Below are 13,697 nucleotides of genomic sequence, written 5' to 3' on the forward strand. Positions count from 1 at the left end.
CGTGTGTACGGGGCATAACTTTTTTGCGGGAGGATGCCCCCATGCTTCGGCATATATATATTTTAGGCACAGGTTGCGTTAAAAATTTTTTAATTTTTTTACTATTTTTTTTTTGGTATTTGCTTTGCAGGTATGGCATGGTAAGGTCTTACTGTTATTCTGTAATGTTACTTTGTTTTAATGTTAACCATCATTTGCTTAGCAGGTACACCATTCAGTTGCAGCACAGATTTATTTATCTTGACAGCAACAGCGTTTGCTCACATGATACATAAAGCCGTGACTCCAACGCTGTAGGCGGTGATTTCACCACCACAGTTAAAAAAAGAGCATATATGCCGAAGCATGGGGGCAGTAGGGATGGAAGAGCGATTTTGCTCCAAATGCCGCGTACATCTGGTCGACATTGCGACGGAGGTTTGCACGTGGAAAAGTCCAACCGTGTGTACGCAGCATAACTTTTTATGCCACGTACATACGGTCGAAATTCCGACGGAGGCTTGCCTGTGGAAAAGTCAGACTGTGTATACGCGGCATAACTTTTGCGGGAGGATGCCCCCATGCTTCGGCATTAGGGATGAGCTTCGTATTCGAGTTGAACTCATGTTCGACTCGAACATCGTATGTTCGATCGTTCGTCGAAATACGAACAAAACGGGTCGTTCAGCCAAATTTGAGTTACGTTTCACAGACCATAATTCACTGCGGCATCGCTGGCTGATGATTGGCCAAGCATCCACTATGACCCGCATGCTTGGCCAATTACAGCTTGCAAAAAACGGAGAGCCGTAATTGGCCAAAACCAGGTTGGCTTTGGCCAATTATGGCCCAGGGGGTTTAGTACACGCCCCACACTATAAAAGGCCGCCTGCAGGTCGACCTTGTGTAGTGTGTTGTGGTGGTTAAGAGAGGACAGAGAGAGTGTCATTTTTTGCAGGTAGATAGAGCAGGCAGGCAGGCTATTTAGTTAAAGTTACAGTGTGCAGAGGATATATATACATCCCAGGTGTTGTACATATATTTATACACTGTATAGTTTAGCTAGATCAGTTCTTCTTAATTTACTGGCAGGCAGGTGATTGTGCTAGCTGCAGTATTCTTACGTGGTTTATTGCCTGTGTCCTCTGTAGTTTGCACCTAAAGCTACTTGGTGTGTACTGGCTGTGTGTTCTATAGATTGCACCTAAAGCTACTTGGTGTGTACTGGCCGTGTGCTCTGTAGTTTGCATCTAAAGATTCAGGAGCAGTGATTTTAATGATGCTTAAATAAAAAAAATGAAAAATTCCTTTAAATATTGTACCTGCTGGGTGTCTATAGTATGCCTGTGAAAACGTCTTTGAGAACCCGGGTCTTGCCCGAGGGAACATCAATGGAATCAATGGAAAAAAAGTTTTAAAAACGATAGTTTTTAAAACTTTTTTTCCATTGATACATGTTCCCTGGGGCAAGACCCGGGTTCTCAAAGACGTTTTCACAGGCATACTATAGACACCCAGCAGGTACAATATTTAAAGGGATTTTTCATTATTTTTTATTTTTTATTTAAGCATCATTAAAATCACTGCTCCTGAAAAAACGACCGTTTTTAAAACTTTTTTCCATTGATACATGTTCCCTGGGGCAAGACCCGGGTTCTCAAAGACGTTTTACGACAATAACTTGCATATTAGGCTTTAAAATGAGTACTTTTGAATTCGAACGTTCGAGTCCCATAGTTGTCAATGGGGTTCTAAATGTTCGCGCGAACGTTCGGTCCGTTCGAAGGTTCTGGTGCGAACCGAACGAGGGGGTGTTCGGCTCATCCCTATTCTGCATATATAAAGGGAAAAAAATGCAACACCCACCATTTTAATCTGTAGGGCCTTTGCTTTAAAAAAATATAAAATGTCTGGGGGTTCATCGTAATTTTCTTGCAAATTTCTTTTTTTTCATGTAAACAAAAAGTATCAGAAAGGGCTTTGTCTTCAAGTGGTTAGAAGAGTGAATGATGTGTGACATAAGCTTCTAAATATTGTGCATAAAATGCCAGAACAGTTCAAACCCCCCCCCCCCCCAAATGAACCCATTTTGGAAAGTAGACACCCCAAGCTATTTGCTGGGAGGCATGTCGAGTCCATGGAATATTTTATATTTTGACACAAGTTGCTGGAAAAGGACAATTTTTTTTTTTTTTTTTCACAAAGTTGTCACTAAATGATATATTGCTCAAACATGCCATGGTTATATGTGGAATTACACCCCAAAATACATTCTGTTGCTTCTCTTGAGTACGGGGATACCACATGTGAGACTTTTTGGGAGCCTAGCGGCGTACGGGACCCCAAAAACCAAGCACCGCCTTTAGGCTTTCTAAGGGTGTACATTTTTGATTTCCGGCACTGTAAACTGAGCTGCATGTGCAGACCTGCTCAGGTATAATGTACTAGGGAGTGAACATGCAGAGCAGATACCATTATAATAACATTAATTTTGGTTTTATATATATGTTTGAAGCTTTGTACATGCTGAGGAACCCAAATGAGAAATAACTCTATGACACCCTTCCTCTGTTTTTAGGAATACATCACAGGGCTCAGTGACCCGGAAATAGCAGTAGAGACCTCCCCTAAGGAGATGTTTTCGTTGAGGCTCACGCCGATAAATATACAATGGACTTGTTGCTGCTGCCCAGCGCGTTGAAGGAGGAGCCGCAGATTCTGTTGGCAAATGACAACTATTTGGTTGCACAGGATGATGCAGATCTCGAGATAAGTACTGAGAACTCTGGAGCCAACAATGAACAACCTTGTAGCCCAGATGAGGCTAGGACTAAGACCCCTGTGACCAGTGCCGGCCCAAGACATTGTGCTGCCTGGTACCAAGAATGAAATGCTGCCCCCCCCCCCCCAAAAAAAAAAAAATATTAAAAATCACGCCCAACAAAATGCACCCATATCCATTATTTTATATCATGGTAACTAAAGGGGACCTGTCATGGCTCTATACATGTATATAGGAGTATAAAGAGGACCTGTTATAGATGTTTACGTGTATAGGAGTATAAAGAGGACCTGTCAGGGCTCTATTCATGTATATAGGAGCATAAAAGGACCTGTCATGGCTCTATGCATGTATGTAGGAGTATAAAGAGGACCTGCCATGGCTCTATACATGTATATAGGAGTATAAACAGACCTGTGCAGGGTCGGCGGCCGCAATGTCAGCTGTCCACCCGCGATCGCTCCACAGAGAGCCAGAAAGGGGATCTGTCCATGTAAACAGACAGATCTCCATTCTGACAGGGTAGGAGAGACAGATGTGCTGTTCCTAGTGATTAGGAACAGAGATCTCTCTCCTCCTCCAGTCAATCCCATCCCCCCCAGTTAGAAACACCTCCCAGGGAACACATTTAACCCCTTCCCTGACAGCGCCATTTACCCAGTAATCAGTACAATTTTATAGCACAGATCGCTGTATAGATGTCACTGGTCCCAAAAATGTGTCAGAAGTGTCCGATCTGTCCACCGCAATGTCGCAGTCTCGCTAAAAATTGCAGATCACTGCCATTACTAGTAAAAAAAATAATAATAAAAATGCTTGAAGTGCATTATTTCTATTATTACATTGTTATATAAAATAAAAAAGTTCAACTCACTGTAATGCAGAATCAGTGGGAGCACCAAGCTTGTCACTTGCCACGTCACCTGCCTTCAGATGTGGATTGTCACTTGCTGTGTCACCTGCCAGACATTGCGGATTGTCACTTGCCACGTCACTTGTCACACATTACGAATTGTCACTTGCCACATATTGTCACTTGCCACATATTGTCACCTGCCACAGGTAGAGGATTGCCACTTCCTGAGTAAAGACAGGCAGCAGAGAGATAATGTAATCTCACTGCTGCCCGCACAGTGGGGGCGGAACTGCAGTGATGCAGGGTGGGCAATGAGAGATGATCTCACCTCTCTGCTCCCCCGCCCGCTGATTGGCCAGGAAGCCCGATCATCTGCCGACTGTCCAGCCCTGAGTGTGCAGGTGGTGGATCTAGTTTTTTTACACATCTAAGGCCGGGGGCGGGGTGCTTGCGGCGATAACCGCCTTTCTCGTCTGTCTCCTAGGGGGGGGGGTGTGTGTGTTTTCGGCGATCGCCGGCTTCGTATGCATTGTCTGACGGCCCTTCTTCTAGCAGCTGAAAGCTGAAGGGAGCAGAACGGATGGGCGGCAATCAGGGCTGGTGCAAGGATTTTTGACACCCTAGGCGAAACCTCATTTTGCCGCCCCCCCCCCATTGGATCACCCCTTACTCCACCCCCTTTGACCTGTTCATGTAAACGGTGGGCTAGGGTACTTTATGGACTGGCCAACTATGCAACTGCCGGTCTGTATGAGCAGACAAATACACTGACAATGCTTTACGGGCTCCTAGTAAAAATAATAATAAATGCACATTTTTTTACCTGCAAAAATATCTGCATTTATTATTTTTTTACAAAGCTGAACCTCCACACCTCTTATACCCCCCTCCCCCCAATCAGTTCCCCTCTGTACCCCCACACACATTAGTTCCCCTCTGTACCCCCCAAATCACTGAGGTCTCACTTGCACTGGCATACCGAATACTTCAAACAGTACATTAGAGAAGAAACTTGCCCCCTAGGTTTAAGGATCCAGTTATTCCCTACCATCAAAGACCTGTCCCCCAGCCTTAAAATGACCTGGGAAAAAACCTTGACACATTGTAGCCTAGAACTTATGAAAATACTTACCAATCAGTACACCTTAGACATGGTCTCCCTGGATAGCGAGATCGAGCTTCTTAACACCCAGTATCATCACCTCATGGATGTCACCACCTTCCCTGCCAAATTGAAGGAGGTTCGACAACGCCTAGAAGTGATGAATAAAGACATCATTACTAAGAAACAGGCCAAATATGTCAAGGACAAACTCGCCTTCTCTGAAAGTTTTGCGTATAAATGGAATGACCAGTCCAACAACCGAAGAGGGCCCCCCAAAAACAATAGGCTCCCCCGAAACCCAACCTCTGAATTTTCAGAATCGGACTCATCTACCTCCTCCCTGCGTTCCTTGCCTGTAGACTCACGCCTAACTGCGACTGCTACATCCAGCATGACATGCAAACGCACGAAACATGCCAAAGGGACCTCACCAGTGGCATCGAGAAAAGGAAAAAATACTTCCAACAGACATCAATCGGCCCATACCCCGGGTGAACCTTCGCCAGAGGCCAATATGGCCCAAAGTGGAAGTATACACGCCCCGACACCCTCTACCACCCCTTATCTCCTTATTCAATGATGAGCAACCCCAAAAAAAAACTCTTGGACATTGATTTTTTAGATTTGACATCCCCCGACTTCAAAAAACAACAACTCAAAATCGATACATTCACACGGAAAATTCCACTAACACCACTACCCAGTCAACCCACAGCACCGACCAATTAAACATCATTAATCTTTCCCCACTATACTTTCCCCTGAACAATCGTCTGTATTACAATTGGGTCTGGGTTTTTGCCCCCTAGATTCACTACACGTTACGGAAACCATTAAAGATTTGTATCTTTTTGCACGCAATCTTACTTACAAATACCTATATGACTCAGATCGTCACAATGCAAACCTGGAGCGTGAACTTTCTGAACGCACGAAACACTTCTCTATGGCCGAAATTTTGGGCCCTACGTGATCTAATGCTTCAGGGTTCCACTGATGATCCTCCCCCCTGCCTCACAGACTGGGGTATCTGGGGGCCTCACTGGAACCCCCGTGACAACACCTTTGAATACACAGACAACTACCAGTAATGCCCCATTTAAAAATTTTTCACTTAAATCGCGTAGATTTCCTGACTTGATGACATGCCCAACGATTTGGGCATTCTTACAAGCAGCCATTAAAGACCTCAAACAGAATCGGTGGCAGGAGTTTCCCACCAATCTTAACCCTTCTCAACAGACTGCCCTTAAGCAACTGCAACAATAACCGTCAGACAAAGGCGGGAACATTGTAGTGATGACACACCTCCAGTATCGCACAATGTGCTATACTGTACTCCAGGGGTGGCAAACACAAGGCCCGCGGGCCGAATCCGGCCCGCCAGGCCTTGTCATGTGGCCCGCCAGTAGGGGTGCAACGGATCGTCACCGATTCGGTCACCCCGTTCGGATCGGCGCGATCCACGGAGCGCTCCGGAGCCTAGGAAAGTCCCCGGCTTCGGCCTAGCTCCGGAGCGGCGGCCATCTTGCTCCACCCAGTGTGCTTGCCAGAGCCCAGAGCACAGCGTGACATGCCTCCCCGCCTCAGCGTGTTGACTTCTGTAGTCAGCGCGCTGAGGCGGGGAGCCATGTCACGCTGTGCTCTGGGCTTTGGCAAGCACACTGGATGGTGAAGATGGGACTCAACTACATTCTAATTCTAAAAAGGCAAGTAAGTTGGCAACACTTAGCACAGTGTCATGATCATTTAGGTACATAATTCAAAGCACATCCCTGGCTTTCTTCCACGGGGGGGGGGGGGCGCCTGATGTAAGGGGGGGACTCGGCTGGTGGGGGACGCCTGATGTAAAGGGGGGACCCGGCTGGTGGGGGATGCCTGATGTAAAGGGGGGACTCGGCTGGTGGGGGAGGCCTGATGTAAAGGGGGGTCTCGGCTGGTGGGGGACGCCTGATGTAAAGGGGGGACTCGGCTGGTGGGGGACGCCTGATGTAAAAGGGGGGACTCGGCTGGTGGGGGACGCCTGATGTAAAGGGGGGGACTCGGCTGGTGGGGGACGCCTGATGTAAAGGGGGGGACTCGGCTGGTGGGGGACGCCTGAGGTAAAGGGGGGGACTCGGCTGGTGGGGGACGCCTGATGTAAAAGGGGGGACTCGGCTGGTGGGGGACGCCTGATGTAAAGGGGGGGACTCGGCTGGTGGGGGACGCCTGATGTAAAGGGGGGGACTCGGCTGGTGGGGGACGCCTGATGTAAATGGGGGGACTGGGCGGGTGGGGGACGCCTGATGTAAAGGGGGGACTCGGCTGGTGGGGGACGCCTGATGTAAAGGGGGGACTCGGCTGGTGGGGGACGCCTGATGTAAGGAGGCGCTCCGGAAGGAATGCCTGATGCAAGGAGTGACTCCGGACTTCCACTGATTCGGCATTATGGTGAGTTGAATGATTTCATTTTATATTACAATGTAAAGGCTCATACACACGGTAGGACATCCAACAAAATTTCCCTTGGATTTTTGTCCTAATTGATTTGTCCTGCCACACCCATAGCATACACACAGTCAGACTTTTCTGCAAACTTTTCTAAAAGTTTCCTAACATCACATGTTTTTTTTTGCTCTTTTCTGCTCTTTACCGCCACCCTTTGGTTATTCTGCTATTGTTTTTTGCTTTTAACATTGGTTTTGAGCATTCGTATTTGCACTTTGTCCAAAAGTTGGTTGGATTGCTGTACACACGGTCACACAAAGCACCATCAAACTTTTGTTGCCGAAAAGTTGGTCCGTTCGCAGACCCAACTTTTTGTTGGATGAAACCAGAAAAAGTTGGTCTGATGGAGCGTACACACGGTCGGACAAATTTGAAAAGTTGCAGATTTTGAAGTTGGTTGGCCAAAAGTCCTACCGTGTGTACAGGGCTTTATATTAGAAATAATGCGCTTCAATCATCCTGATACCATAACAACCATGGTGCCGGGATGATTGAAGCGCCAACACCAGGTGATTGGAGGATCTTTATTTGCTGATTTGTTAAACTGGAGAGAGCATAGATGTCAGAGATTTTTTTTTTTTGGAGGGGGGGCGGTGAGGTCAGAACCCAGGAGGAGGGATGAAATCAATTGTTGCACACTGTGCATAGCTTCTGAACCCTGCACAGCGCACTCCTGAACCCTGCGCAGCGTCCATTTGCAGTGCAAGAAAACTTGGAGACTGCTCAGACTGAACACTATGGTGGAGTGCAGATACAACCGGCCCTTTGAGGGCAACCAAACTGCTGATGCGGCTTCCGATGAATTTGAGTTTGCCACCCCTGCTGTACTCAACAACTCAACCTGGTATAGACCAATACCTATGGTCTGTATACAAACATATATCAATGAATTTTGCGAGTTGTGTACCGGGGCATTCTGGCAGGGTTTAATTGATAAGGAGACTCTCAGCTACTTGATTTCCAAATTTCCCAGGACCCCAACCTTTTACACCCTTCCTAAAACCCACAAAAACTTGCTACAACCCCCGGGTCGACCGATTGTATCGGGGATCGGTTCCTTAACCGATCACGCTACTAAATTTATCGATTTTTTCCTTATGCCCCATGTCAAAAGCCTACCTTCGTACATTCAGGACACCTCGGATCTCCTGCGGCACATTGAGGGGATCCAGATCCCTCCGGACTTCCTCCTCGTGGCGATTGATGTCGAGACTCTCTACTCGAGCATCCCCCACGAGCAGGGAGTCCTTTCTTATGGAACAGGATCACACCACCTGGCCCCTTAATGAGTTCTTGTTAAAACTACTGAGATTTATTTTGACGCAAAATTATTTCATATTTAAGGACCAGCATTTTCTTCAATGCCAAGGCATGTGCCCCTGCCTACGCCAACCTCTATTTAGGCGCTTGGGAGAGAAGAATCTTCTCCAGCAAAGTCTATGATACCTTTTTACAAGGCAGTACTATGCTGGTATCGCTTTATTGATGACCTATTTCTTGTATGGACTGGGTCCACAACTCTCCTGGAGGAGTTCATCCGTGCCCTTAACCAGAACTCAGACAATTTGTTCTTTACGGTATGCTTCGATAAGCAACAGATCCCATATTTAGATTTACTAATTACAAAAAACCCTGGGCCAGATTCACAGAAGAAGTACGCCGGAGTATCTGCTGATACTCCGGCGTACTTTCAAATTTGCCGCGTCGTATCTTTAGTTTGAATCCTCAAACCAAGATACGACGGCTTCTGGCTTTGATCCGACAGGCGTACGGCTTCGTACGCCTTCAGGTCGTAGGTGTAATACTCTGGCGCCCGCTGGGTGGAGTTCGCGTCGTTTTCCGCGTCGGGTATGCTAATTAGCTGTTTACGGCGATCCACGAAGGTACACGCGGTCATCGCATTCTCTTATGTCTTCGCTAGTCGGCTTTTCCCGGCGTATAGTTAAGGCTGCTATTTCTTGGCTTATATTTAGATTTGCCATGTTAAAGTATGGCCGTCGTTTCCCCGTCAAACTTTAATATTTTATTTTTTTGCGTAAGTCGTCCGTGAATAGGAAAGGACGTAACTCACGTCGACGTTCAGAAAATGACATCGGTGCGACGTCATTTCGCGCAAAGCACGGCGGGAAATTTCAAAATGGGGCATGCGCAGTACATTCGGCGTGGGAACGCGCCTAATTTAAATGATACACGCCCCATTTGAATTAGGCGGGCTTGCGCCGGACGGATTTACGCTACGCCGCCGCAAGTTTACAGGCAAGTGCTTTGTGAATCAAGCACTTGCCCGTAAAACTTGCGGCGGTTTAACGTAAATGCAATACGTTACGCCGCCGCAAAAGTACCTGAATCTGGCCCCCTGATGGCACTCTAGGCACAGATCTATACCGTAAGCCTACTGCGGGCAACACCCTGCTGCATGCTTCCAGTGCGCACCCCCGATCTCTAGTGCACAGTATCCCGTACGCGCAATATTTGCACCTACGTAGGAACTGTGCACGAGATGAGGACTTCTTGTCACAGGCCGCCTCCCTACGGACGCGACTTCTGGCAAGGGGTTATTCTTCCACCGTTTTAAGGAAAGCCTTCAACAAAGCACAGGCCCGTACCAGAACGTCTCTTCTGTACACTGCTCCATGTACCCCCAGAAAACCTACGACAGCCATTGTTACTCAATTCTCGGCCCATCATGGGCAGCTGCACAGCATTCTAGATAGACATTGGCACATGTTGGCAGATCACCATATTCTGAGCAAGTACATTCGCGAGACACCGGAATTAATCTTCCGTCGCGCTAGGTCACTCAGGGATCGCTTAATCAGCAGTCACTATCAAACTGCTGATTCGCCCCATCTGGGACCCAGGGGCACCTCACGCTGTGGGCAGTGCCCCAAATGCCCCTGGATCCTAGAGGGACCACGCCATCAATTACCCAATGGAGAAATTTTCTCCCCCCACTTTTCAGCGAACTGTGGGACCACCGGGGTTGTCTATCTCATGCTGTGCACCTGCCAGGCCTTCTATGTGGGTAAAACAATACGAGAATTACGCCAACGTATTGGCAAACACCTATACTGTTCTACAGGAGGGAAACTCACTACCATTGGTAGACATATAGGGTTCCACCATCGGTACAATCCATCAGCAGTTAAATTCATGATACTAGAGACAGTCGTCACAGACCCTAGGGGTGGTGACCGTGATAGGGTTCTCCTCCAACGTGAAGCCCTATGGATTGAACGGCTTAATGCCCTAGTACCTCCCGGCTTAAATGAAGTCAACTCATTTAAAGCATTCCTATGACCTATAGTGACACACTAGGAACGTTTACCTGCCTTTTTGAAATTCTTCACTTTTCCCCTCCTCCCCCCCTTCCCTCATTGCTATTTTCTATGGTTTCCGATTATGCCTAATTGTTTGTAACCATTCTCTCTGTGATCATATATGCATAAACCTGACATTGTTACCATACTATACATATGATCCTTTGAATTCCTGTCTGTTATAATGTAATTATCTGCCCAGAATTTCTTGGAGCATTTCTTTGTTTAAAATGCCCTGTTTACCTTATAAATATCTACCAGGGTATCACAGTATACCCTTGTTAATCATAATATATATTGTATGCCTTGAATAAACTGTATAATTCTTTATTATTATTTGCTGATTTTATGTTAAAGCAACTATTGTGCGGCTCCTTATTTTGTGTCCCTCTCCACTCGTCCGGGTGACGTGCCCCCAGCCACATTGGTCCTTCCCACAGTACGCCCTCTGGCCAGTGGGGCTTATTACCCCGCCCCAGGGGGTGTGACTGTGGTCACTTCTGTCTAACACGCCCTCGGCTTGATACTGATGCAGCCTACGATTCCGCCTTGGGGGGCTGGCTCCTCTAGCCGCCGCCCAACACATTCCACCTATGTTACCAGCCTCAATGACAATTATACACACGGCGCACTGCCGTGATTACGTCACATTGACGCCTAACGCGGTGACGTCATACACTGGCTCCGCGGCGCCGCCCTATGACATGAAGCCGTCTCCCATATATAAACATACTGGCCTTCTCCCCCAGAGTGATACACACCTGGCCCTGGGACATGCTTGTGGTCTTACCTACAACAAGTAAGTACCTTAATGGACTCTCTACTTGTCCTCCTTGCTTTATGGTAATTGGAATGTTCTTACTCATTATTATTACCCTTATACCCCATAGGCAGTCTCTGTTCAGATTACCCCCTCGTTGTCGGTATACCCTAACCGGTCACCTCCAGCTTTGTATACGGCTCTCATAGTAACTGTCGCCTATTACCAGATAGGTCCCAGGTCCTTGCCTTGTCCCCTTGAACTTTTTACATGTATACGGTTTCTGATGATTATATGTTTGTTGTCTTTACCTGAGTGGTTCTATGCATATATTTTTTTCATATGTATACAACCGTTGACGCTAACAACCTTATATTGTCATCTTTTTAGAATAATATCTCCTGACGAAGCTACTACAGTAGCGAAACTAGTAGAGATGAGATCTTGACTTATACGACCCCCTTCGCTCCACCGCCACCCTCTGAACAGGGTCCCATACCACCTCGGTGATGAGTTGGCTGGTCGTATAATTTGTCTATTTTATATTGTTGCTGATGTATTTTATAAAACTGTGCATTTCCTGTTTTTTTTTATGTTACTTTCAATAAATTGATAATTTTTTTACTTTTTACATTTACTACATCTAACTTACTTACCTAGTACCGCTATAGTCCCCTTGCCCTTACTTACCTTCTGGGCTTTTTTTGGGCCTCTGGGGTCCCAACAAACCCTATTTCCATTCAAACTTATGCTTAGGATGATGGTACTTTAATTTTATATCTATTTTTGCAACTGAGAGGCTTCCATATAAATCAATATCACTAATATGTTTGATTTGATACCCCTTATTGCTTAATTCAATTTTTTAACCATTATTTTCTTTACCAGGGATTTGTAAACTGGCCTGCTCTTATTTTAGCTCCGTGAAAATTATTAAAAATATTAAATCTTTTATTTTTTGTTCTAAAAAATTTAATTTTGCAATTGCCAAGGATGAGAGCCACACCAGCAAAGGCTCAGTTTCTGAAAGGTGCAGGCAACAAATAGTATAAGGTGGTAGATGCTTGTGACCAGCTCAGGAAACACGCCTGAATAAAATAACTGGCAGGGTTCATTCATTAAGAAGCAGGCAGCTAAAGGAGACCTCTCAAGTAAGTGACACTAATACCGTACCAGCTTGTGAATCAGCATTATGTCAAAGGTGCAAACACAAATCTCATATTCAGGAAGCATGCTGCAGTGATATATGGTTAAACTGTCATATGTGTTGATAAGAGAAATTCCAAACACAGCAGTAGATAGAATGCCTTCTTGGGAACAGACAGAGCAAAGAGATGGTGGATATGACAAGATAAATGCATATACAGTATACTGAGCAGCTTTTAGATACATACAGTGCCTTGAAAAAGTATTCATACCCCTTGAAATTTTCCACATTTTGTCATGTTATAACCAAAAACGTAAATGTATTTTATTGGGATTTTATGTGATTGACCAACACAAAGTGGCACCAGTGGCAGATGGTGCTCAACATTTTTGGGGGGGCGCAAACAAACAAAAAAAATTGCAAACAATTGCAGCCTCACTGTGCCCAGCATACACAGCTACTGTGCCCATCATACACAGCTACTGTGCCTATCAATTGCAGCCACTGTGCCCATCAAACCAGGCACTGTGCCCATTAAAGGCAGCCACTGTGCCCATCAAATGCAGCCACTGTGCCATCAAATGCAGCCACGGTGCCCATCAAATGCAGCCACGGTGCGATCAAATGCAGCCACTGTGCCATCAATTGTCACCACTGTGCCATCAATTGTCACCACTGTGCCATCAATTGTCACCACTGTGTTATCAATTGTCGCCACTGTTCCATGCCATCAATTGTCACTGTGCCATCAATTGTCGCCACTGTGCCATGCCATCAAATGCAGCCACTGTGCCATGGCATCAAACACAGCCACTGTGCCCATCAATTGTCATAACTATGCCCATTGTCACTACTGTGCCCATCAATTGTCACTACTGTGCCCATCAATTGTCACCACTGTGCCATGCCAAACGCAGCCCCTGTGCCATGCCATCAAACACAGCAACTGTGCCATCAATTGTTATCACTGTGCCATCAATTGTTACCACTGTGCCCATCAATTGTCGCCACTGTGCCCATCAATAATCAATTGTAGCCACTATGCCATCAATTATAGCCACTGTGCCCTGTAAAATGCCCCCTCCCCACCCGGGACTTACCTTTCTGGGGTCAGCCATCCTGCTTCCACCGTCCCTCAATGTCTTCTCCCGCCCTCGCTGACGCTTCAGCCAGTCAGGTTACCGGTAACCAGAACCGGTGAACCTGATTGGCTGAGACGCCTGTCAGTATTATCCAGGGACCATCTCTTGTACTATTTCTG

This window comes from Rana temporaria, chromosome 8 (assembly GCF_905171775.1).
Source record: "Rana temporaria chromosome 8, aRanTem1.1, whole genome shotgun sequence".
In the NCBI taxonomy this organism is placed as follows: Eukaryota; Metazoa; Chordata; class Amphibia; order Anura; family Ranidae; genus Rana; species Rana temporaria.